The 24459-nt window shown below is 41.3% G+C and overlaps 1 pseudogene; it reads right to left on the bottom strand.

The window, feature by feature from the left end:
* Positions 1-11090: 11090 nt before the first annotated feature.
* On the bottom strand, positions 11091-16548 carry Fgd4-ps1 (FYVE, RhoGEF and PH domain containing 4, pseudogene 1; annotated as a pseudogene).
* Between the last annotated feature and the right edge of the window lie 7911 nt (positions 16549-24459).

Genomic DNA, 24459 nt, shown 5'->3' with positions numbered 1-24459 from the left:
ATAAGGGCACTGGAGCAGCAGGCCCCCTGTGCCCAACGCGCCACCAGAACCTGAAGGGACCGACCAGATAAACAGTTCTCTGTGTCCAAATTGGGTGGGAGGGAGAGCTAAACCTTCAGAGAGGCAGACACGCCTGGGAAGCCAGAAGAGACTACACTCTGCCCACATTTCTGCCTCCAGAGGAAAACACAAAACACCATCTGGGACCCTAGTGCACAGGGGATCCTGGAAAGGGCAGCACAGGTCCTCCTGGTTGCTGCCCTCGATGAGACCTCAAAAGCAACATGCATGAGCAAACGTGAGCTGAGGGACTGAAGGTAAGACCAACTTTTCTGCTCCAAGTGACCTGCCTGGTGAACTCAGGAGACAGGCCCACAGGAACAACTGAAGACCTATAGACAGGAAAAACTACACGCCCAAAAGCAGAACACTCTGTTCCCATAACTGACTGAAAGAAAACTGGAAAACAGGTCTACAGCACTCCTGACACAAAGGCCTATAGGACGGTCTAGCCACTGTCAGAAATAGCAGAACAAAGTAACACTAGAGATAATCTAATGGTGAGAGGCAAGTGCAGAAACACAAGCAACAGAAACAAAGACTACATGGCATCATCGGAGCCCAATTCTCCCACCAAAGCAAACACTGAATATCCAAACACACCAGAAAAACAAGATCTAGATTCAAAATCATATTTGATCACCATGCTGCAGGACTTCAAGAAAGACATGAGGAACTGCCTTAGAGAAACGCAGGAAAACATAAATAAACAAGTAGAAGCCTATAGAGAGGAATCAAAAAAATCCCTGAAAGAATTCCAGGAAAACACAAGCAAACAGATGAAGGAATTAAAAATGGAAATAGGAGTAATGAACAAAGAACACAGGGAAACAACACTGGATATAGAAAAACCAAAGGAAGAGACGAGGAACCATAGATACAAGCATCACCAACAGAATACAAGAGATAGAAGAGAGAATCTGAGGAGCAGAAGATTCCATAGAAATCATTGACAAAACTATCAAAGATAATGTAAAACAGAAAAGTCTACTGATCCAAAACATACAGGAAATCCAGGACTCGATGAGATCAAACCTAAGGACTATAGGTATAGAAGAGAGTGAAGACTCCCAGCTCAAAGGACCAGTAAATATCGTCAAAAAAATCATAGAAGAAAACTTCCCTAACCTAAAGAAAGAGATGCCCATAAACATACAAGAAGCCCACAGAACTCTGAAAAGATTGGATCAGAAAAGAAACTCCTCCTGTCACACAATAGCTAAACATCAAATGCACAAAATAAAGAATGAATATTAAAAGCAGTAAGGGAAAAAGGTCAAGTAACATATAAAGGCAGACCTATCAGAATCACACCAGACTTTTCGCCAGAAACAATGAAGGCCAGAAGATCCTGGACTGATGTCATACAGACCCTAAGAGAACACAAAGGCCAGCCCAGGTTACTGTATCCTGCAAAACTCTCAATTAACATAGATGGAGAAACCAAGATATTCCATGACAAAACCAAATTACACAATATCTTTGTACAAATCCAGCCCTACAAAGGATAATAAATGGTAAAGCCCAACATAAGGAGGCAAGCTACACCCTAGAAAGAGCAAGAAACTAATCAATCATCTTGGCAACAAAACAAAGAGAAGAAAAGCACACAAACATAACCTCACAGGCAAATATGAATATAACAGGAAGCAATAATCACTATTCCTGAATATCCCTCAACATCAATTGTCTCAACTCCCCAATAAAAAAACATAGATTAACAAACTGGATATGCAATGAGGACCCTGAATTCTGCTGCCTACAGGAAACACACCTCAGAGACAAAGACAGACACTACCTCAGAGTGAAAGGCTGGAAAACAACTTTCCAAGCAAATGGTCAGAAGAAGCAAGCTGGAGTAGCCATTCTAATATCAAGTAAAATCAATTTAATCAAGTAAAATCATTCTAATATCAAGTAAAAGTCATCAAAGAAAATAAGGAAGGACACTTCATATTCATCAAAGGAAAAATCTACCAAGATGAACTCTCAATCCTAAATATCTATGCCCCAAATACAAGGGCACCTACATACGTAGAAGAAACCTTACTAAAGCTCAAAACACACATTGCACCTCACACAATAATAGTGGGAGATTTCAACACCCCACTCTCATCAATGGACAGATCATGGAAACAGAAATTAAACAGTGATGTCGACAGACTAAGAGAAGTCATGATCCAAATGGACTTAACGGATATTTATAGAACATTCTATCCTAAAGCAAAAGGATATACCTTCTTCTCAGCTCCTCATGGTACTTTCTCCAAAATTGACCATATAGTTGGTCAAAAAACGGGCCTCGACAGGTACAGGAAGATTGAAATAATCCCATGAGTGCTATCAGACCACCACGGCCTAAAACTGGTCTTCAATAACAATAAGGGAAGAATGCCCACATATACGTGGAAATTGAACAATGCTCTACTCAATGATAACCTAGTCAAGGAAGAAATAAAGAAAAAAATTAAAGACTTCTTAGAATTTAATGAAAATGAAGGTACAACATACCCAAACTTATGGGACACAATGAAAGTTGTGCTAAGAGGAAAACTCATAGCTCTGAGTGCCTGCAGAAAGAAACAGGAGAGAGCATATGTCACCAGCTTGACAGCACACCTAAAAGGTGAAAAATAAAAAGAAGAGAATACACCGAGGAGGGGTAGAAGGCAGGAAATAATCAAACTCAGAGCTGAAATCATCCAAGTAGAAACAAAAAGGACTATACAAAGAATCAACAGAACCAAAAGTTGGTTCTTTGAGAAAATCAACAAGATAGATAACCCTTAGCAAGACTAACAACAGGACACAGAGAGTGTGTCCAAAATAACAAAATCAAAAATGAAAAGGGAGAAATAATTACAGAATCAGAGGAAATGCAAAAAATCATCAGATCTTACTACAAAAGCCTATATTGAACAAAACTTGAAAATCTGGAGGAAATGGACAATTTCCTAGACAGATACCAGGTACCGAAGTTAAATCAGAAACAGATAAACCAGTTAAACAACCCCATAACTCCTAAGGAAATAGAAGCAGTCATTAAAGGTCTCCCAACCAAAAAGAGCCCAGGTCCAGACGGGTTTAGTGCAGAATTCTATCAGACCTTCATAGAAGACCTCATACCAATATTATCCAAACTATTCCACAAAATTGAAACAGATGGAGCACTACCGAATTCCTTCTATGAAGCCACAATTGCTCTTATACCTAAACCACACAAAGACCCAACAAAGAAAGAGAACTTCAGACCAATTTCCCTTATGAATATCGATGCAAAAATACTCAATAAAATTCTGGTAAACCGAATCCAAGAGCACATCAAAACAATCATCCACCATGATCAAGTTGGTTTCATCCCAGGCATGCAGGGATGGTTTAATATATGGAAAACCATCAACGTGATCCATTATATAAACTAACTGAAAGAACAAAATCATATGATCATTTCATTAGATGCTGAGAAAGCATTTGACAAAATTCAACATCCCTTCATGATAAAAGTCCTGGAAAGAATAGGAATTCAAGGCCCATATCTAAACATAGTAAAAGCCATATACAACAAACCAGTTGCTAACATTACGCTAAATGGAGAGAAACTTGAAGCAATCCCACTAAAATCAGGGACTACATGAGGCTGCCCACTCTCTCTCTACTTACTCAATATAGTTCTTGAAGTTCTAGCCAGAGCAATCAGAAAACAAAAGGAGATCAAAAGGATACAGATTGGAAAAGAAGAAGTGAAAATATCACTATTTGCAGATGACATGATAGTATATTTAAGTGATTCCAAAAGTTCCACCAGAGAACTACTAAAGCTGATAAACAACTTCAGCAAAGGGCTGGCTGGGTATAAATTTAACTCAGATAAATCAGTAGCCTTCCTCTACACAAAAGAGAAACAAGCCGAGAAAGAAATTATGGAAATGAAACCCTTCATAATAGTCCCAAATAATATAAAGTACCTCGGTGTGACTTTAACCAAGCAAGTAAAAGATCTGTACAATAAGAACTTCAAGACTCTGAAGAAAGAAATTGAAGAAGACCTCAGAAGATGGAAAGATCTCCCATGCTCATGGATTGGAAGGATTAATATAGTAAAAATGGCCATTTTACCAAAAGCAATCTACAGATTCAATGCAATCCCCATCAAAATACCAATCCAATTCTTCAGAGAGTTAGACAGAACAATTTGCAAATTCATCTGGAATAACAAAAAACCCAGGATAGCTAAAACTATCCTCAACAATAAAAGGACTTCAGGGGGAATCACTATCCCTGAACTCAAGCAGTATTACAGAGCAATAGTGATAAAAACTGCATGGTATTGGTACAGAGACAGACAGATAGACCAAGGGAATAGAATTGAAGACCCAGAAATGAACCCACACACCTATGGGCACTTGATTTTTGACAAAGGAGCCAAAACCATCCAATGGAAAAAAGATAGCATTTTCAGCAAATGGTGCTGGTTCAACTGCAGGTCAACATGTAGAAGAATGCAGATCAATCCATTCTTATCACCCTGTACAAAGCTTAAGTCCAAGTGGATCAAGGACCTCCACATCAAACCAGATATACTCAAACTAATAGAAGAAAAAGGGGGGAAGCATCTCGAACATATGGGCACTGAATACAATTTCCTAAAAAAACACCAATGGCTTATGCTCTAAAATCAAGAATCGACAAATGGGATCTCCTAAAACTACAAAGCTTCTGTAAGGAAAAGGACACTGTGGTTAGGACAAAACAACAACCAACAGATTGGGAAAAGATCTTTACCAATCTTACTCAGATAGAGGCCTTATATCCAAAATATACAAAGAACTCATGAAGTTAGACTGCAGGGAGACAAATAACCCTATTAAAAAATCAGGTTCAGAGCTAAACAAAGAATTCACAGCTGAGGAATGCCAAATAGCTGAGAAACACCTAAAGAAATGTTCAACATATTTAGTCATAAGAGAAATGCAAATCAAAACAACCCTGAGTTTTCACCTCACACCAGTGAGAATGGCTAAGGTCAAAAACTCAGGAGACTTTATATGCTGGCAAAGATGTGGAGAAAGAGGAACACTCCTCTATTGTTGGGATTGCAGACTGCTACAACCATTCTGGAAATCAGTCTGGAGGTTCCTCAGAAAATTGGACAATGAACTACCTGAGTATCCAGCTATACCTCTCTTGGGCATATACCCAAAAGATGCCCCAACATATACCAAAGACACATGCTCCACTATGTTCATTGCAGCCTTATTTATAATAGCCAGAAGCTGGAAAGAACCCAGATGCCCTTCAACAGAGGAATGGATTCAGAAAATGTGGTATGTCTACACAATGGAATATTCCTCAGCTATCAAAAAAAATGCCTTTATGAAATTCATAGGCAAATGGTTGGAACTGGAAAATAACATCCTGAGTGAGCTAACCCAATCACAGAAAAACACACATGGTATGCACTCATTGATAAGTGGCTATTAGCCCAAATGCTTGAATTACCCTAGATGCACAGAACACATGAAACTCAAGATGGATGATCAAAATGTGAATGCTTAACTCCTTTAAGAGGGGAACAAGAATACCCTTGGCAGGGAATAGAGAGGCAAAGATTAAAACAGAGACTGAAGGAACACCCATTCAGAGCCTGCCCCACATGTGGCCCATACATGTACAGCCATCCAATTAGACAAGATGGATGAAGCAAAGAAGTGCAGGCTGACAGGAACTGGATGTAGATCTCTCCTGAGAGAAACAGCCAGAATACAGCAAATACATAGGCGAATGCCAGCAGCAAACCACTGAACTGAGAACAGGACCGCCGTTGAAGGAATCAGAGAAAGGATTGGAAGAGCTTGAAGGGGCTCGAGACCCCATATGTACAACAATGCCAAGCAACCAGAGCTTCCAGGAACTAAGCCACTACCCAAAGACTATGCATGGACTGACCCTGGACTCTGACCTCATAGGTAGCAATGAATAGCCTAGTAAGATCACCAGTGGAAGGGGAAGCCCTTGGTCCTGCTAAGACTGAACCCCCATTGAACATGATTGTGTGGAACAGGGCGGTAATGGGGGGAGGATGGGGAGGGGAACACCCATAAAGAAGGGGAGGGGGAGAGGTTAGGGGGATGTTGGCCCGGACCCGGGAAAGGGAATAACATTCGAAATGTAAATAAGAAATACTCAAGTTAATAAAAAAAAATACTGTTGTAATTCAAACTTTATCCAATACCACATAAATTACTGTTTTTTACTATAAAAATATCAATACATGTAATTCTAATCAGTTCAACATAAATTACCAATTTTTCTTAATTTGGAACACTGCTAAATTCAGAAATAATATATGTTTTATACTTAAAAAAATTAACCAGAGTTAAAACAAAACTGAAGCTGAGGAGTAAAGCTGACATATTCATACATATTTTCAATACTATACACAGGCAAACTGATTTGTATTTTAGATACTTTATTATGGGGAGTAATTCTACAAAACAAGTATTTTATATTAAGGCAAAAAGCATAAACATCAGGAACCTATAACTTTTTTGTATTGTATAAGAACAGAAACTATTTACGTAGCATGAGACTTCCAAACTAGACGAGTTTATACAATACACTGCTCTTGTACTTTTTTTCATAGATCTATTTTGGTTACACAAAGGTATATCTTTCATAATGTTACAAGTCCTACATCAAACAAGACACTGAAGGGTTTCTTAAATGAAAGGCCCATTATATTGCAGACTGGTACAACCATTCTGGAAATCAGTCTGGAGGTTCCTCAGAAAATTGGACATTGAACTGCCTGAGGATCCAGCTATACCTCTCTTGGGCATATACCCAAAAGATGCCCCAACATATAAAAAAGACACGTGCTCCACTATGTTCATAGCAGCCTTATTTATAATAGCCAGAAGCTGGAAAGAACCCAGATGCCCTTCAACAGAAGAATGGGTACAGAAAATGTGGTACACCTACACAATGGAATATTACTCAGCTATCAAAAACAACGGCTTTATGAAATTCGTAGGCAAATGGTTGGAACTGGAAAAATAACATCCTGAGTGAGCTAACCCAATCACAGAAAAACACACATGGTATGCACTCATTGTTAAGTGGCTATTAGCCCAAATGCTTGAATTACCCTAGATGCCTAGAACAAATGAAACTCAAGACAGATGATCAAAATGTGAATGCTTCACTCCTTCTTTAAAAGGGGAACAAGAATACCCTTGGCAGGGAATAGGGAGGCAAAGATTAAAGCAGAGACTGAAGGAACACCCATTCAGGGCCTGCCCCACATGTGGCCCATACATATACAGCCACCTAATTAGACAAGATGGATGAAGCAAACAAGTGCAGGCCGACAGGAGCCGGATGTAGATCGCTCCTGAGAGACACAGCCAGAATACAGCAAACACAGAGGCGAATGCCAGCAGCAAACCACTGAACTGAGAATAGGACCCCCATTGAAGGAATCAGAGAAAGAACTGGAAGAGCTTGAAGGGGCTCGAGACCCCATATGTACAACAATGCCAAGCAACCAGAGCTTCCAGGGACTAAGCCACTACCTAAAGACTATACATGGACGGACCCTGGACTCTGACCTCATAGGTAGCAATGAATATCCTAGTAAGAGCACCAGTGGAAGGGGAAGCCCTTGGTCCTGCTAAGACTGAAACCCCAGTGAACGTGATTGTTGGGGGGAGGGCGGCAATGGGAGGAGGATGGGGAGGGGAACACCCATAAAGAAGGGGAGGGGGACTATGTTCATCGCAGCCTTATTTATAATAGCCAGAAGCTGGAAAGAACCCAGATGCCCTTCAACAGAAGAATGGATACAGAAAATGTGGTACATCTACACAATGGAATATTACTCAGCTATCAAAAACAACAGCTTTATGAAATTCGTAGGCAAATGGTTGGAACTGGAAAATATCATCCTGAGTGAGCTAACCCAATCACAGAAAGACATACATGGTATGCACTCACTGATAAGTGGCTATTAGCCCAAATGCTTGAATTACCCTAGATGCCTAGAACAAATGAAACTCAAGACGGATGATCAAAATGTGAATGCTTCACTCCTTCTCTAAAAGGGGAACAAGAATACCCTTGGCAGGGAAGAGAGAGGCAAAGATTAAAACAGAGACTGAAGGAACTCCCATTCAGGGCCTGCCCCACATGTGGCCCATACATATACAGCCACCCAATTAGACAAAATGGATGAAGCAAAGAAGTGCAGACCGACAGGAGCCGGATGTAGATCGCTCCTGAGAGACACAGCCAGAATACAGCAAATACAGAGGCGAATGCCAGCAGCAAACCACTGAACTGAGAATAGGACCCCCGTTGAAGGAATCAGAGAAAGAACTGGAAGAGCTTGAAGGGGCTCGAGACCCCATATGTACAACAATGCCAAGCAACCAGAGCTTCCAGGGACTAAGCCACTACCTAAAGACTATACATGGACTGACCCTGGACTCTGACCTCATAGGTAGCAATGAATATCCTAGTAAGAGCACCAGTGGAAGGGGAAGCCCTGGGTCCTGCTAAGACTGAACCCCCAGTGAACTAGACTGTTGTGGGGAGGGCGGCAATGGGGGGAGGGTTGCGAGGGGAATACCCATAAGGAAGGGGAGGGGGGAGGGGGGAGGGGGATGTTTGCCCGGAAACCGGGAAAGGGAATAACACTCGAAATGTATATAAGAAATACTCAAGTTAATAAAAAAAAAAACCTAGGGAAAATATGGGCAAGATGGGACATGCCACTGAGGACCAAAGGCACACTGCCAATACCCAGAAGCCATTTTAAATGCCAGTCTTTAACCATTTTTATATAAACAATGAAGCTACCCACCATGATGAGATGAGAGAAGTCGACGCTTGGTCACTTTGCTCCAGTTCTGTGGCTTGCTTGAGCTGGGATGCGTATAATTTAAGATCTGTCTTTTCTGATAACTCGGTGGTTATGGTCACTTGATCATTACCTCACTTGTAAGAGAGTTTTTGGGCTGCTTCCTGGATGTGTTTCCATTCTGTCCCTGGTTTACAAATACTTCCGTATTCCCAGGGTCCTTGATCTTAACGTTGAGAGAATACTGAATGTCGGGAATATGTGTTATATAATTCTCTATCCCGCCCTCTCAACCTGTCAACCTCTGAGCAACAGGATTTTCAAGCTATAATTGATACCACGCACTTACTTCAAGATTTTTATCTCTTATTCCTGGGATCAAACTCCGAGAAACATGCGTGCCGGACAAACACTCTACAGCACAGACCCACAGCACCAGCTTCACTGTGGTCAACTGTGCTCTGAACATACTCAATGGAAAATTCTAGAAATAATTTATAACTTCCAAATTGTACATTGTTCTACACACTGAGCGTGTTGAGACCCTTATATCTCTCTCTCTATCTCTCTCTCTCTCTCTCTCTCTCTCTCTCTCTCTCTCTCTCTCTCTCTCTCTCTCACACACACACACACACACACACACACCGCTCCCCATCTGGGGTGTGGACCGTCCCTTTGCCTGGTACATAGACTGCAGTACCTCACAATTAGACCACTAGACATACTATGCGACGTGTAACCCACACAGTAAGTCCTGTGTTCATGCCATTCACTTAATAAACACCAGAAACACAATAGCCAGAATCCTGAGAATTCAAATAAGTCAAAGGGAGGTTATAAATATGTCCTTTAAAAGGCAGAGGCTCAGGGTTGGGGATTTAACTCAGTGGTAGAGCGCTTGCCTAGCACTAGTGCTTACCCTGGGTTCGGTCCTCTGCTTAAAAAAAAAAAAAAAGCAGGGGCTTCGAGACTTTGGGTCTGGTTAATTTTTGTGTGTGATGTCTCTACTTATTTTCCAGGCTTAAGAGTAGAACCATTTTTATTTAATAGTGGGGAGGAATCCACTGAGACTGCTGAGCTCACCGCGGAGAGGCTTCTGGATGCTACCGTTGCTGTTGCACCTCACCCAGGGAAGAGATGATCCAGTGCCTGGTGTATGCTTAGTTCTGTGGAGAGGGCACTAAAGGCACACAAATGTGTAGGAAGTCACTGCCCATCACTCGCTTGTGACACTCACGAGGGGTCTAAGAATACAGGGGAGCTGCTATGTTCCCAGCGTCTGCCTTAATTGAGGAGAAGTGCCTGGCCACCCAAGTTAGTTGTTTATGTAACTTGGTTTGTCCTGTCCCTGGGATTCTACCAGAATCCATAGGGAATCCTCAAAAAGTGTAGCTCCTTCCCACAAGGCAACCTATGGCTTCCCATCTCCTTTCCTTTGCTTTCTTTTTGCTCTGTCATTTCCTCGTTTTCTCTTGGGCTCCCAGGTCCCCAAAGCAGCCTTTATTCCTTGTGTGCTGTTACCAACTAAAGGTCTACCTGCCTGTGGCTGTCACTTCCTAGAGATGTTCTTGCGGCAGAAACGAGTCAGGTGACTGCAAGAGGCCAGAATCCTTTCACCAGCCTGTTCCTGCTGGGCAAGTCCTGCCTGCCAAGAGAACGGCCTTGGTGGGAGGGCCTGCCCTCCATGCCAGGGGGCAAATCCTTGCCTGTAAAGCACTGTAGTGTTATTAAACATTTTCTATCTGTCAGCCAAAAAAAAAAAAAGAAGAAGGGTAGGGGGAGGGATTAGGGGGATGTTTGCCCGGAAACCGGGAAAGGGAATATCACTCGAAATGTATATAAGAAATACTGAAGTTAATAAAAAAAAAGGCCCATTATAACCAGGTACTGATTCAATCAATTAATATTTTCCTCCCCACTCACGACAAACATACACAGTTAAGAAATAGCTTATCAAAAAGGTTCCGTTTTTCCACATTATTTCAGAACTTCAACAGAAGAATAGCTCTGCCCACTGATGTTACTACATTGAAACCTGAGAAAGGTCCCAAAAGATGTGTTTATTAAATCATATTTCTCAATGCACAGTGCTAAGAGATGAAGAAGGAGAGCTAGGAATGTCTTGAGCTACGTGTATTACTGGAAACTCTACATTGGCGGCTGCTGAAGTTTAGTATTCTGACTTTTTCTTGTATCCCGGGAGGTTGTCTAAGGTGGCTAGATGCTCACTTGGGCCGTCTGATGTCTCAGTTGTGACAGCCAGAAGAATGATTTTTCAGCCATTTCTTTTTTGTTTTTTTTTATTAACTTGAGTATTTCTTATATACATTTGGAGTGTTATTCCCTTTCCCGGTTTCTGGGCAAACATCCCCCTCCCCCCTCCCCTTCCTTATGGGTGTTCCCCTCCCCACCCTCCCGCCATTGCCGCCCACCCCACAAAAGTCTAGTTCACTGGGGGTTCAGTCATAGCAGGACCCAGGGCTTCCCCTTCCACTGGTGCTCTTACTAGGATATTCACTGCTACCTATGAGGTCAGAGTCCCCGGTCAGTCCATGTATAGTCTTTAGGTAGTGGCTTAGTCCCTGGAAGCTCTGGTTGCTTGGCATTGTTCTACATATGGTGTCTCTAGCCCCTTCAAGCTCTTCCAGTTCTTTCTCTGATTCCTTCAACGGGGGTCCTATTCTCAGTTCAATGGTTTGCTGCTGGCATTCGCCGCTGTATTTGCTGTATTCTGGTTGTGTCTCTCAGGAGCGATCTACATCCGGGTCCTGTCGGCCTGCACTTCTTTGCTTCATCCATCTTGTCTAATTGGGTGGCTGTATATGTATGGGCCACATGTGGGGCAGGCTCTGAATGGGTGTTCCTTCAGTCTCTGTTTTAATCTTTGCCTCTCTATTCCCTGCCAAGGGTATTCTTGTTCCCCTTTTAAAGAAGGAGTGAAGCATTCACATTTTCAATATCCATCTTGAGTTTCATTTGTTCTAGGCATCTAGGGTAATTCAAGCATTTGGGCTAATAGCCACTTATCAATGAGTGCATACCATGTATGTCTTTCTGTGATTGGGTTAGCTCACTCAGGATGATATTTTCCAGTTCCAACCATTTGCCTACGAATTTCATAAAGTCATTGTTTTTGATAGCTGAGTAATATTCCATTGTGTAGATGTACCACATTTTCTGTACCCATTCCTCTGTTGAAGGGCATCTGGGTTCTTTCCAGCTTCTGGCTATTATAAATAAGGCTGCTATGAACATAGTGGAGCACGTGTCTTTTTTATATGTTGGGGCATCTTTTGGGTATATGCCCAAGAGAGGTATAGCTGGATCCTCAGGCAGTTCAATGTCCAATTTTCTGAGGAAACTCCAGACTGATTTCCAGAATGGTTGTACCAGTCTGCAACCCCACCAACAATGGAGGAGTGTTCCTCTTTCTCCTCATCCTGGCCAGCATTTGCTGTCACCTGAGTTTTTGATCTTAGCCATTCTCACTGGTGTGAGGTGAAATCTCAGGGTTGTTTTGATTTGCATTTCCCTTATGCCTAAAGATGTTGAACATTTCTTTAGGTGTTTCTCAGTCATTCGGCATTCCTCAGCTGTGAATTCTTTGTTTAGCTCTGAACCCCATTTTTTTAATAGGGTTATTTGTTTCCCTGCGGTCTAACTTCTTGAGTTCTTTGTATATTTTGGATATAAGGCCTCTATCTGTTGTAGGATTGGTAAAGATCTTTTCCCAATCTGTTGGTTGCCCTTTTGTCCTAACCACAGTGTCCTTTGCCTTACAGAAGCTTTGTAGTTTTAGGAGATCCCATTTGTCCATTCTTGATCTTAGAGCATAAGCCATTGGTGTTTTGTTCAGGAAATTTTTTCCAGTGCCCATGTGTTCCAGATGCTTCCCTAGTTTTTCTTCTATTAGTTTGAGTGTGTCTGGTTTGATGTGGAGGTCCTTGATCCACTTGGACTTAAGCTTTGTACAGGGTGATAAGCATGGATTGATCTGCATTCTTCTACATGTTGACCTGCAGTTGAACCAGCACCATTTGCTGAAAATGCTTTCTTTTTTCCATTGGATGGTTTTGGCTCCTTTGTCAAAAATCAAGTGACCATAGGTGTGTGGGTTCATTTCTGGGTCTTCAATTCTATTCCCTTGGTCTATCTGTCTGTCTCTGTACCAATACCATGCAGTTTTTATCACTATTGCTCTGTAATACTGCTTGAGTTCAGGGATAGTGATTCCCCCTGAAGTCCTTTTATTGTTGAGGATAGTTTTAGCTATCCTGGGTTTTTTGTTATTCCAGATGAATTTACAAATTGTTCTGTCTAACTCTCTGAAGAATTGGATTGATATTTTGATGGGGATTTCATTGAATCTGTAGATCGCTTTTGGTAAAATGGCCATTTTTACTATATTAATCCTGCCAATCCATGAGCATGGGAGATCTTTCCATCTTCTGAGGTCTTCTTCAATTTCTTTCTTCAGTGTCTTGAAGTTCTTATTGTACAAATCTTTTACTTGCTTGGTTAAAGTCACACCGAGGTACTTTATATTATTTGGGTCTATTATGAAGGGTGTCGTTTCCCTAATTTCTTTGTCGGCTTGTTTCTCTTTTGTGTAGAGGAAGGCTACTGATTTATTTGAGTTAATTTTATACCCAGCCACTTTGCTGAAGTTGTTTATCAGCTTTAGTAGTTCTCTGGTGGAACTTTTGGGATCACTTAAATATACTATCATATCATCTGCAAATAGTGATATTTTGACTTCTTCTTTTCCGATCTGTATCCCCTTGACCTCCTTTTGTTGTCTGATTGCTCTGGCTAGAACTTCAAGAACTATATTGAATAAGTAGGGAGAGAGTGGGCAACCGTGTCTAGTCCCTGATTTTAGTGGGATTGCTTCAAGTTTCTCTCCATTTAGTTTAATGTTAGCAACTGGTTTGCTGTATATGGCTTTTACTATGTTTAGGTATGGGCCTTGAATTCCTATTCTTTCAAGGACTTTTATCATTTTCAGCCATTTCTGTTTCAGTTCCTCACTGTCTGCAGCAAAACTATGCACAGACTTGGACTGGGTCAGCTTGAAACTGTGTGGCAGATCTGCACTCTTAGGCATGTCATCCACAATGAAGCCCAGGATGGGTATGGTCACCTGGCTTCTGACATCCTGAGGAGCACCATACATGTACAGCACAAGGGGGTTTTGCTTGGGGATCATACACCATATTTTCTGCCAAGGTTTTGACTTTTCCATGTACTGGAGAAAACTACACACCTCACTCTTTCCTGATACTTCTGCTAATTCAATCTTTAAAATGCCCCTTCATGTCTTTTCTTCACTCTCTGTGAATCCACTTATTATCTGGTAGCAGTCTTTACAGACCTTGCTCCATCTTCCACCGTCATACTCAAGTCGACCTTTGTAGTCAAAATATTTCCAACAAACCACATGTCCACATGCCCAGCAATGATTCCGCCTTCTGACCAGTGTATTGAAAGACTCTTTGTACTTCATGCACGTCACTTCGTTATCACGTATCCATCTTGGGACTCGTTTTCCTAGTTCAGTAGTAGAAGCGTCTAAGGGAATATCATTTTCCTTTGCAATTGCATTTCTGAAGGTTTCATGCCTTTGATGAAAAACATCAATACTCTCTTCAAGGGCCTTGATCCATTCTTTGTCTTGCTCAGAACAGGCCTGCAGCTCCTCTTTCCTAGACACCTGGAAAGTGTGTGAATATTCTTCATTGTGAGTCCCCATGTTTTTTCATTTCATCAATGCCAACCCCTGTTTGAACTGTGAATTTGGAGCCCACCAAGCTGAATCTGGGCACACAATATAGCAACATGTTGTTGAATAAGAAGTGGCGCAGCAGCAACAAACGACATAACTGAGAATGGGACCCCCATTGAAGGAATCAGAGAAAGAACTGGAAGAGCTTGAAGGGGCTCGAGACCCCTTTTGAACAACAATGCCAAGCAACCAGAGCTTCCAGGGACTAAGCCACTACCTAAAGACTACACATGGACTGACCCTAGGCTCCAACCTCATAGGTAGCAATGAATATCCTAGTAAGAGCACCAGTGGAAGGGGAAGCCCTGGGTCCTGCTAAGACTGAACCCCCAGTGACCGAGATTGTTGCGGGGAGGGTGGTAATGGGGGGAGGATGGGAAGGGGAAGCCCATATAGAAGGGGAGGGGGAGGAGTTAGGGAGATGTTGGCCCAGAAACCAGGAAGGGGAATAACAATTGAAATGTAAATAAGAAATACTCAAGTTAAAAAAGAAGAAGAAGAAGATGTGGCGCTCTTGTTCTGATGTGTTCTGAGCTGCTAGTTTGAGGATTTGTCCTTTTATTAATTCATTTGATGGATTTCCAATATCCTCTTCTTCTCCCAACATCTCATAAACTTCTAAAAGTTCCTTCAGGTTCTCCATTTTTGTTATTGTACTATTAGAATGGCTTGCTGCTGTAGATATAATTTCAAGTGACTTTTTTGCATCATTCCAGTCTGGGGAGTCAGAAGACAACTTCTTCAGGTAGTCCTTAAGGAGTGTCTAATAGCAAGGGATCCGCTGAATAGGCTCCAGCATGTGATGCTGTAGGGTTAAGCTTCCACAGATCTTCTGTTTCTGAATCTCTTCAGTCACTGATTTAAACTGGGGAGCACACTCTGTCATGTTTTTAACCAGTTCCACCGCATTATCAAATCCCTTTAAGTATTCTCAAAACATCTTAAGGAATGGTGCCAACATTTGCAGGATATCTCCAATTCTGGGTGTAGTTTCCCATGCTTGCATTCGATTTTCCAGCTCAGGTAATAGGAATTTACTACAAGAGGCATTTATTGATGAAATGTTAGAAAGGATTTTATTCACCATCTCTGCAGGAAATGAGCCTTGGTTTGCTCCTTCTAATAGTTTGCAATAAAATACCTGATCTAAGAGGTTGAGCTGGCTGACATAAGCTCTTTCTGTAAGCAAAAGTTCAGTGGCTATTTTGTGAAGTTTCTGCTCATTAGTATCCTTCACTTCATGATGCTGGTCCAGTATATCCAATCCCACAGTGCTCACCAACTTTCCCTCTCTTGGAGTTCAGCTTCCATCCCTGGCTCTCTTCCTTTTGAGGGAAGCCATAAGTCAGTCCCTGGAGTCCTGCAGTTGCTGTCAGAAGCATTTTCATCATGGCTATTGGTTATGGATGATGCAGAATCTATGGTGGTTTCATTTCTTCCTCCATTCAGCACATGTGTATCAGGAGAGGCAGCAGCAGTCTAAATAGCTGTCTCTGGACTAAGAGCAGTCTCCTTCTTATCTTCACATTTCATCCGGTTTGATGCAGCCACCACACAATTGGCCAAGCAACCATGTTGGCCCTGAGTCTGATCTGGATCATTTTCCTGCTTCTGTGGAGAGTTCTGGGATAGAAGCTTTCCTGGAGCTGTGGAGGTTAACCCATGCTATCCTGTAGTTTGAGGAATATTTAGGTTCATAGTAGAATCCTTTTGCAAATCAATATAACTTGTCAAAACACTGCCTCCTTCAAAGTGACTGATGAAATCTGATACCGTACTATGTTTCCCTTTTGAGGCACAAGAGGTAGGGGCCAGATTAGACCTCCATTCTTGGCTTTACACTAGGTAAAGCCTTATGCCTGGGGACTTGGGGTCTAGGGGATGAAGGTGAATTCTGCAGATGTAATGGTTGTAGAGGCACTTGTGGCTTTGGATGTGCAGCGGAGCGTTTTGTCCTCCCATTTATTCCCTGAACCTCTGTGGTTGTGTTGCTTGTCTTATGAGGTGGAGTGACCTTTGCACAGGTATTGCTGCCTGCGGCCTGGCCTGGAACCACGACAGAATCAGGGCGCCACAAGTGCGGTGAGGGCCTGCTCCAGGGTCCAGAGACCCCTGGCAGCAGGTAGGAGCCTGACTTCCGCTGGACTGTTCATGGTGGCCTGTGATCACTTCCGTAAACCTCACCCACGCGCATCCAGGCTACGCAGCTCCTTGCACCCGCCCCGCGCAGGCCTTGCTTCCCCGGCCACTGCGCTCTGGATCCCTCTTTAATGTTTGATAGCCAAACCCTAAAAAGACCCAAAAACAGACTCTTAGGACATTAGCACTATGAAATGGCACACACCCCCTTCCCTGGAGTGGATAAGTCTAATTGGGAATCAAGATTGCAAACCACTGGTGTGAGTAGGAACAGCATAGGCTGAGGTAGGGATCAGTCTCCACCTATCCCATTCCTAGAGAGAAATTTCTCAGTGGTGGGCTTGAATCCCAAGGGCCAATCACAGAGCTTGGGTGGGAAGGTAATCACCTTTAAGAGTGCCTTCCCACACCTGCAGCACTGAGCCTGAATAGAGTCTGGCTGTGGAAAGGTGAGCAATAATCCCTCGGTTTATTCTTCTTTTAATTGTCTCTCTGATAAGGTTCCCATTCTTTAAATATTTGCTCGTCTTGCCAGGAAAAATTGTTGGGTGTGGGATTTACACTCAAATTTAATTCTTTGAAACAGTCAAATGTAGCCCAGGCTGGCTGGTCTTCAGTTTGCCCTATAGCTAAAGATGCCTTTGAACTGATCTCTTTGCCTCTGCCTCCGGAGTGCTGGGGTTACAAACTTGTGCCTGTACTGAATTTATGCAGTGTTTTGTGCGTGCTAGGCAAGCACTCAAGTGAATGAACCACACCCCAGATTTCTCTGTGCACAGGCTGTAGTTCTGACTTAGAGAAGCCCTCCCCAATAACTCCTTTGAAGACTTACAACACCTTTTCTTCTGCTTGAACCCAGGTCCATAAAAAAGTCAATGGTTTAGAGACTCAGAGGCGAGTGTAGTTTGGTTGGGAGTACAGCCAAGAGTTTGGTGTCAGGGTGCCTCTCTGTTCTCTGTGGGGTGGTAGAACACCTGAGTCTACCAGGTGCTGTGCCTACCTGTGGGCAGAGTCTAGAAAATGCTGTGGTTTTTGTTCTCAGGACCCCCTCTCTTTTCCCCTTTCCCTACCCCTTTCTTTTTGGGAGACAGGGTCTTGTGCTTTAGTCCAGGCTAGCTTCAAACTGGTGACAATCCTCCTGCCTTAGCCTCTTGAGAATCAAGCTTGGCTAAACATCTCCCTTTAACAGAGTCCATCTCATTTTGTTCACAGGCATAATATAGAGTTTTAAGGTAATTTTAATTCAGCTTCAGAATAAAATCTTCAGTGGAGATCTGTCGCAGTTATTGCTGGCATGTGATTTGCATTTGTCTCCTAGATGCATTTGTTAATCCTCTGCCACATTCAATGTTTCCAGACCAGCCATTTTTAGTACCTCCTTAAACACTCAGATTCCTTTATGAAACCTTAACATTAAACTTAACCTGCATATATCTGATTCACCTGCATACAGTGGCAATCATGGTCTAAGCAGCAGGTGTCATATCCATCCACCCCAGAACTACTCCTCAGGCAAGCACGCTGGGCTGCCCCACTTCCTCACATCCTGTCAATCTGTTGGGCATATCAAGTGGAAGAACTAGGCACATCTTCTATTGAGGCTAATCAAGGCAGTTCAATTATGGGCAAGGGATCCAACGGCAGGCAACATAGTTATAGACAAGTTATAATTCAAGTTATTAGGGGTCCCACATGAAGACCAAGGTGAAAATCTGTTACATATGTACGTCTGTCTCCTATATGCTCTTTGATTGTTGGTTCAGATTCTGAGCCCTGATGGACCAAGGTTAGTTGATTCTGTAGGTCTTCTTGTGGTGTCCAGGACCCCTCAGGCTCTCTGACTCGTTCATCCTGCCTCTTACACTTGCTTGATTAGAGTTAAAACAAAACATTTTATACTGTTTGTGGCTATTGTGAAGGGTGTTGAAGGGTAGTGTTTCCCTGAGTTCCTTCTCAACCCACTTATCAATTGTATAAAGAAGGACTACAGGGTTTTTTATTATTATTAATTTAGTATCCAGCCACTTTGCAAAAGGTGTTTATCTGCTGTAGTAATTCCCTAGTAGAATTTTGAGGGTCACTTACGTATACCGGCATATCATCTGAAAATAGCAAATTTTTTACTTCTTCCTTTCCGGTTTATATCACCTTGATCTCCTTTTGTTGTCTTATTGCTCTAGCTAAATTTCAAGTACTGTATTGAATAGACATGGAGAGAGTGGGTAGCTTGTCTTGTCACTGATTTTACTTTGATCATTTCAGTTCTTCCCCCACTTAATGTTGATTATTGGCTTACTGTATATTGCCTGTATTGTGTTCCTTGTATTCCTGATCTCTCCAAAAGAATTTTCAGCATCTAAGGAGATGATCATTTGGAGATTTTTCTTTCAGTTTGTTTATTTGGTGGATTACATTGATGGATTTACATATGTTGAATGATCCTGCATTCCTGGGGTTGAGCCCTACTTGGTCACGGTGGATGATGTTTTTGATGTGTTCTTGGATTTGATTTGTTTGAGTATATTACTGAGTATTTTCCATCAATGATCATAGAGAAATTGGTCTGAAATTCTCTTTGTTGAGTCTTTGTGTGGTTTAGGTATCAGGGTGACCTTGGTCTCATAAAATGAATTAGGCAGTGCTCCTTCTGTTTCTAGTTTGTGGAATAGTTTGAGAAGTATTAGTATTAGCTCTTTGATGAATGTCTGGTAGAATTCTAAAACTGTCTGGCCCTGGACTTTTTTTTTGTCTTGTCTTGGTTTGGGTTGAGAGACTTTTAATGACTACTTCTCTTTCTGTAGGGGTTATGGGACTGATTAAATTATTTATCCAGTCTTGGTTTAACCTTGGTAAATGGTATTTGAAAAGAAAATAGTCCATTTAATTTAGATTTTCCAAATTTGTGGAGTACAGGATTTTGCCATAAGACCTAATGATTCTTATGATTTCCTCTGTGTTATGTCCCAGTCTACATTTCTGATTTTGTTAATTAAGATACTGTCTCTCTGCCTTTTATTTAGTTTTGCTAAGGTTTTATATATTTTGTTTTTATTTTCTTTTGTTTTTTGCTTGTCCTTTTCATTTGTTTGCCTGTTTCTCAAAGAACCAGGTCTTAATTTGATTGATTCTTTGTATTGTTCTTTGTTTCTAATTAATTGATTTCACCCCTGAGTTTGTTTATTGCCACCTACTCCTCTTAGCTGTGCTCATTTCTTGTTCTAGAGCTTTCAGGTGAGCTCTTAAGTTGCTAGTGTGAGATCTGTCTAATACCCTTATGAAAGACTTAGTGCTATGAGCTTTCTGCTTAGCATTTCCTGCTTTCTTTGTTTTAATTATTGGATTTCTTTTATTTACATTTCAAATGTTATCCCCTTTCCCTATTTTCCTTCAATAAACACACTATCCAACCCCCCATCCCCCAAATTCTATGCAGGTGTTCCTCTACACATCCACCACCCTTTCCTGCCTCCCTGCCCAGACATTTGCCTGCACTGGGGGACTGAGTCCTGAAGGAACAAGGGCTTCTCCTCACATTGGTGCCCAAAAAGGCCATCCTCTGCTACATATGCAGCAGGAGCCATGGGTCTGTCAATGTGTACCCTTTGGATGGTAGATTGGTCCCTGGGAGCTCTGGTTGGTTGGTATTGTTGTACTTATGGGGATGAAAACCCCTTCAGCTCCTTCAATACATACTCTAACTCCTCCAATGGGGACCCCATTCTCAGTTTAATGTTTGGCTTCAAGCACCCACCTCTGTATTTGTCATGCTATGGCAGAGCCTCTCAAGAGACAGCTATATTAGGCTCCTGTCATATTGAACTTCCAGGCATCAGCAATATTGTCTGGGTGGGGTGGTTGTATGTATATGGGCTGGATCCCCAGGTGGGGCATTCTCTGGATGGCCATTTCTTCAGTCTTTGCTCAAAACTTTGTCTCTATATTTCCTCCTATGAATATTTTTGTTCCCCGTTCTAAGAAAAACTGAAACATCCAATCTTTAGTGATCCTTATTCTTGAGCTTCATGTGGTCTTTGGATTGTACCTTAGGTGATATGAGCCTTTGGGCTAATATCCACTTATTAGTGAGTGCATAACATGTGTGGTTTTCTGTGATTAGGTTACCTCACTCAGGATGATATTTTCTAGTTTCATTTACTTGCCCAAGAATTTCATGAAGTCATTGTTTTTAATAGCTGAGTAGTGCCCCATTGTGTTGATGTACCACATTTTCTCCATCCATTCCTCTGTTGAGGGACATCTGGGTTATTTTCAGCTTCTGGCTACTATAAATAAGGCTGCTATGAACCTAGTGGGGCATGTGTCCTTGTTATATGTTGGAGCATCTTTTGGGTATATGCTTAGGAGTGGTATAGTTGGGTCCTCAGGTATTACTCTGTACAATTTTCAGGGCAGAATCCAGATGAATTTCCAAGTGATTGGACCAGTTTACAATCCCACAAAAAAATGGAAGGGTATTTCTCTTTTTCTACATGCTCACCAGCATCTGTTGTCACCTGAGTTTTTGATCTTATCCATTCTGACTGGTATGAGGTAGAATCTCAGGGTTGTTTTGATTTGCATTTCCCTGATGACTAAGGATGTTGAACATTTCTTTAGGTGCTTCTCAGTGATTCAATATTCCTCAGCTGAGAATACTTTGTTTAGATATGTGTCCCATTTTTAATAGGATTATTTGATTCTCTGGAGTCTAACTTTTTTGTTCTTTTAATATATTTAATAATAGCCCTCTGTCGTATGTAGGCTTGGTAAAAATCTTTTCCCAATCCCTTGGTTATCATTTTGTCCCAATGACATTCTTCTTTGCCTTACAGAAGCTTTGCAAATTTTTTAAAGTCCCATTTGTCAATTCTTAATCTTAGAGCATAAGTCATTGGTGTTCTGATCAGGAGATTTTCCCCAGTGCCCATGTGTTTTGGGCTTTTCCCCACTTTCTCTTCTATTAGTTTCAGTGTATCTAGTTTTCTATGAAAGTCCTTGATGCACTTGGACTTGAGCTTTGTACAGGACAATAAGAATGGATCAATTTGCATTCTTCTACAAGCTGAACTCTAGTTGAACCACCACCATTTGTTCAAAATGCTAATTTTTTCCACTGGATGGTTTTAGCTCCTTTGTCAAAGATCAAGTAACCATAGGTGTGTGGGTTCATTTCTAGGTCTTCAATTCTATCCCTCTGATTTCCTGCCTATCTCTGTACCAATACCATACAGTTTTTATCACCATTGTTCTGTAATACAGCATGAGATCAGGGAGGGTGATTCCCTCAGAAGTTCTTCTATTGTTGAGGATAGTTTTCAATATCCCGGATTTTTTGTTATTCCAAATGAATTCGCAAATTGCTCTTTCTCACTGTATGAAGAATTGAGGTGGAATTTTGATGAGGATTGCTTTGAATCTGTAGATTGCTTTTGGCAAGATGGTCACTTTTACAATATTAATCCCACCAATCCATGAGCATGGGAGACCTTTCAATCTTCTGAGATCTTCAATTTCTTTCTTCAGAGACTTGAACTTCCTGCCATAGAGATTTTTCGCTTACTTGGTTAAAGTCACAGCAAGGTATTTTATATTATTTGTGACTAATTTGAAGGGTATCATTTCTCTAATTTCTTTCTCTGCCTGTTCATCCTTGGAGTGGAGGAAAGCTACTGATTTATTTGAATTACTTTTATATCCAGCCACTTCGCTGAAGTTGTTTATCAGGCTTGGGAGTTCTCTTGTGGAACTTTGGAGGTCATTTAAGGATACTATCATATCATCTGCAAAGAGTGGCATTTGACTTCTTTCTTTCCAATTTGTATCTCTTTGTCCTTTTCTTGTCTGATTGCTCTGGCTAGGACTTCGAGTATTATACTGAATAAGTACAGAGACAGTGGGCAGCATTGTCTAGTCCCTGATTTTAGTGGGATTACTTCAAGTTTCTCTCCATATAGTTTGATATTAGCTGCTGGTTTGCTATATATTGCTTTTGCTATGTTCATGTATGGGCCTTGAATTCCTGATCTTTCCTAGCCTTTTAACATGAAGGGGTGTTGAATTTTGTCAAATGTTTTCTCAGCATCTATTGAGATGAACATGTGGATTTTTTAAATTGAGTTTGTTCATATAGTGGAATTCATTGATGGATTTCTGTATGCTGAACCATCCCTACAAGCTGCTGACATATGCTCTCTCCTGTTTCTTTTTGCAGGCACTCAGAGCTATGAGTTTTCCTCTTAGCACTGCTTTCATTATGTCCCATAAGTTCGGTTATGTTGTATCTTCATGTTCATTAAATTCTAAGAAGTCTTTCATTTCTTTGTTTATTTCTTCCCTTGCCAAGTTGTCATTGAGTAGAGCATTGTTCAACTTCCATTTATATGTGGGCGTTCTGTTATTGTTTTTATAGAAGACCAGCCTTAGTTTGTAGTGATCTGATAAGATGCATGGGATTATTTCTATCTTCCTGTATCTGTTGAGGCCTGTTTTGTGGTTGATTATATGGTCAATTTTGGAGAAAGTACCATGAGGTGGTGAGAAGAAGGTATATCCTTTTGTTTTAGGATGGAATGTTCTAAAATATCTGTTGAATCCATCTGGTTCATAACTTCTGTTAGTCTCTCTATGTCTCTGTTAATTTCTGTTTCCATGATCTGCTCATTTGATGAGAGTGGGGTGTTAAAATCTCCCACTATTATTGTGTGTGGTACAATGTGTGCTTTGAGCTTTAGTAAGGTTTCTTTTATGAAGGCAGGTGCCTTTGCATTTGGAGCATAGATATTTAGGATTGAGAACTCATCTTGGTGGATTTTTCATTTGATGAATATGAAGTGTCCTTCCTTATCTTTTTTGATGACTTTTGATTGAAAGTCAGTTTTATTCAATATTAGAATGGCTAGTCCAGCTTGTTTCTTCAGGACATTTGCTTGGAAAATTGATTTCCAACCTATGACTCTGATGTACTGTCTGTCTTTGTCTCTGTGGTGTGTTTCCTGTATGCAGCAAAATGCTGGGTCCTCATTATGTATCCAGTATGTTAGTCTATATCTTTTTATTGGGGAACTGAGTTCATTGATGATAAGAAATATTAAGGAATAGTGATTGTTGCTTTCTGTTCTTTTCATTGTTAGAGGTGGAATTATGTTTGTGTGTCTCTCTTCTTTTGGTTTTGTTTCAAGGAGATTACTTTCTTGCTTTATGTATGGCCTACTTTCTTTCCTTTTATTGGAATTTTCCATCTATTATTCTTTGTAGGGCTGGATTTGAGAAAGATGTTGTGTAAATTTGGTTTTGTCATTAAATATCTTGGTCTCTCCATCTGTGTTAATTGAGAGTTTTGCTGGATATAGTAGACTGGGCTGGTATTTGTGTTCTCTCCTCAGAGACATCTCTGTGTGACATCTGTCCAAGATCTTCTGGCTTTCACAGTCTCTGTTGAGAAGTCTGGTGTAATTCTGATAGGTCTGCCTTTATATGGCAATAACCTTTTTCCCTTACTGCTTTTAATATTCTTTCTTTGTTTTGTGCATTTGGTGTTTTGACTATTATGAGACGGGAGGAATTTCTCTTCTAGTTCAGTCTGTTTGGAGTTCTGTGGGCTTCTGTATGTTTATCA

This window comes from Rattus norvegicus, chromosome 1 (genome assembly GCF_021556685.1).
Source record: "Rattus norvegicus strain SHRSP/BbbUtx chromosome 1, alternate assembly SHRSP_T2T, whole genome shotgun sequence".
Classification (NCBI taxonomy): Eukaryota; Metazoa; Chordata; class Mammalia; order Rodentia; family Muridae; genus Rattus; species Rattus norvegicus.
This window is presented reverse-complemented; position numbering and strand designations above follow the sequence as displayed.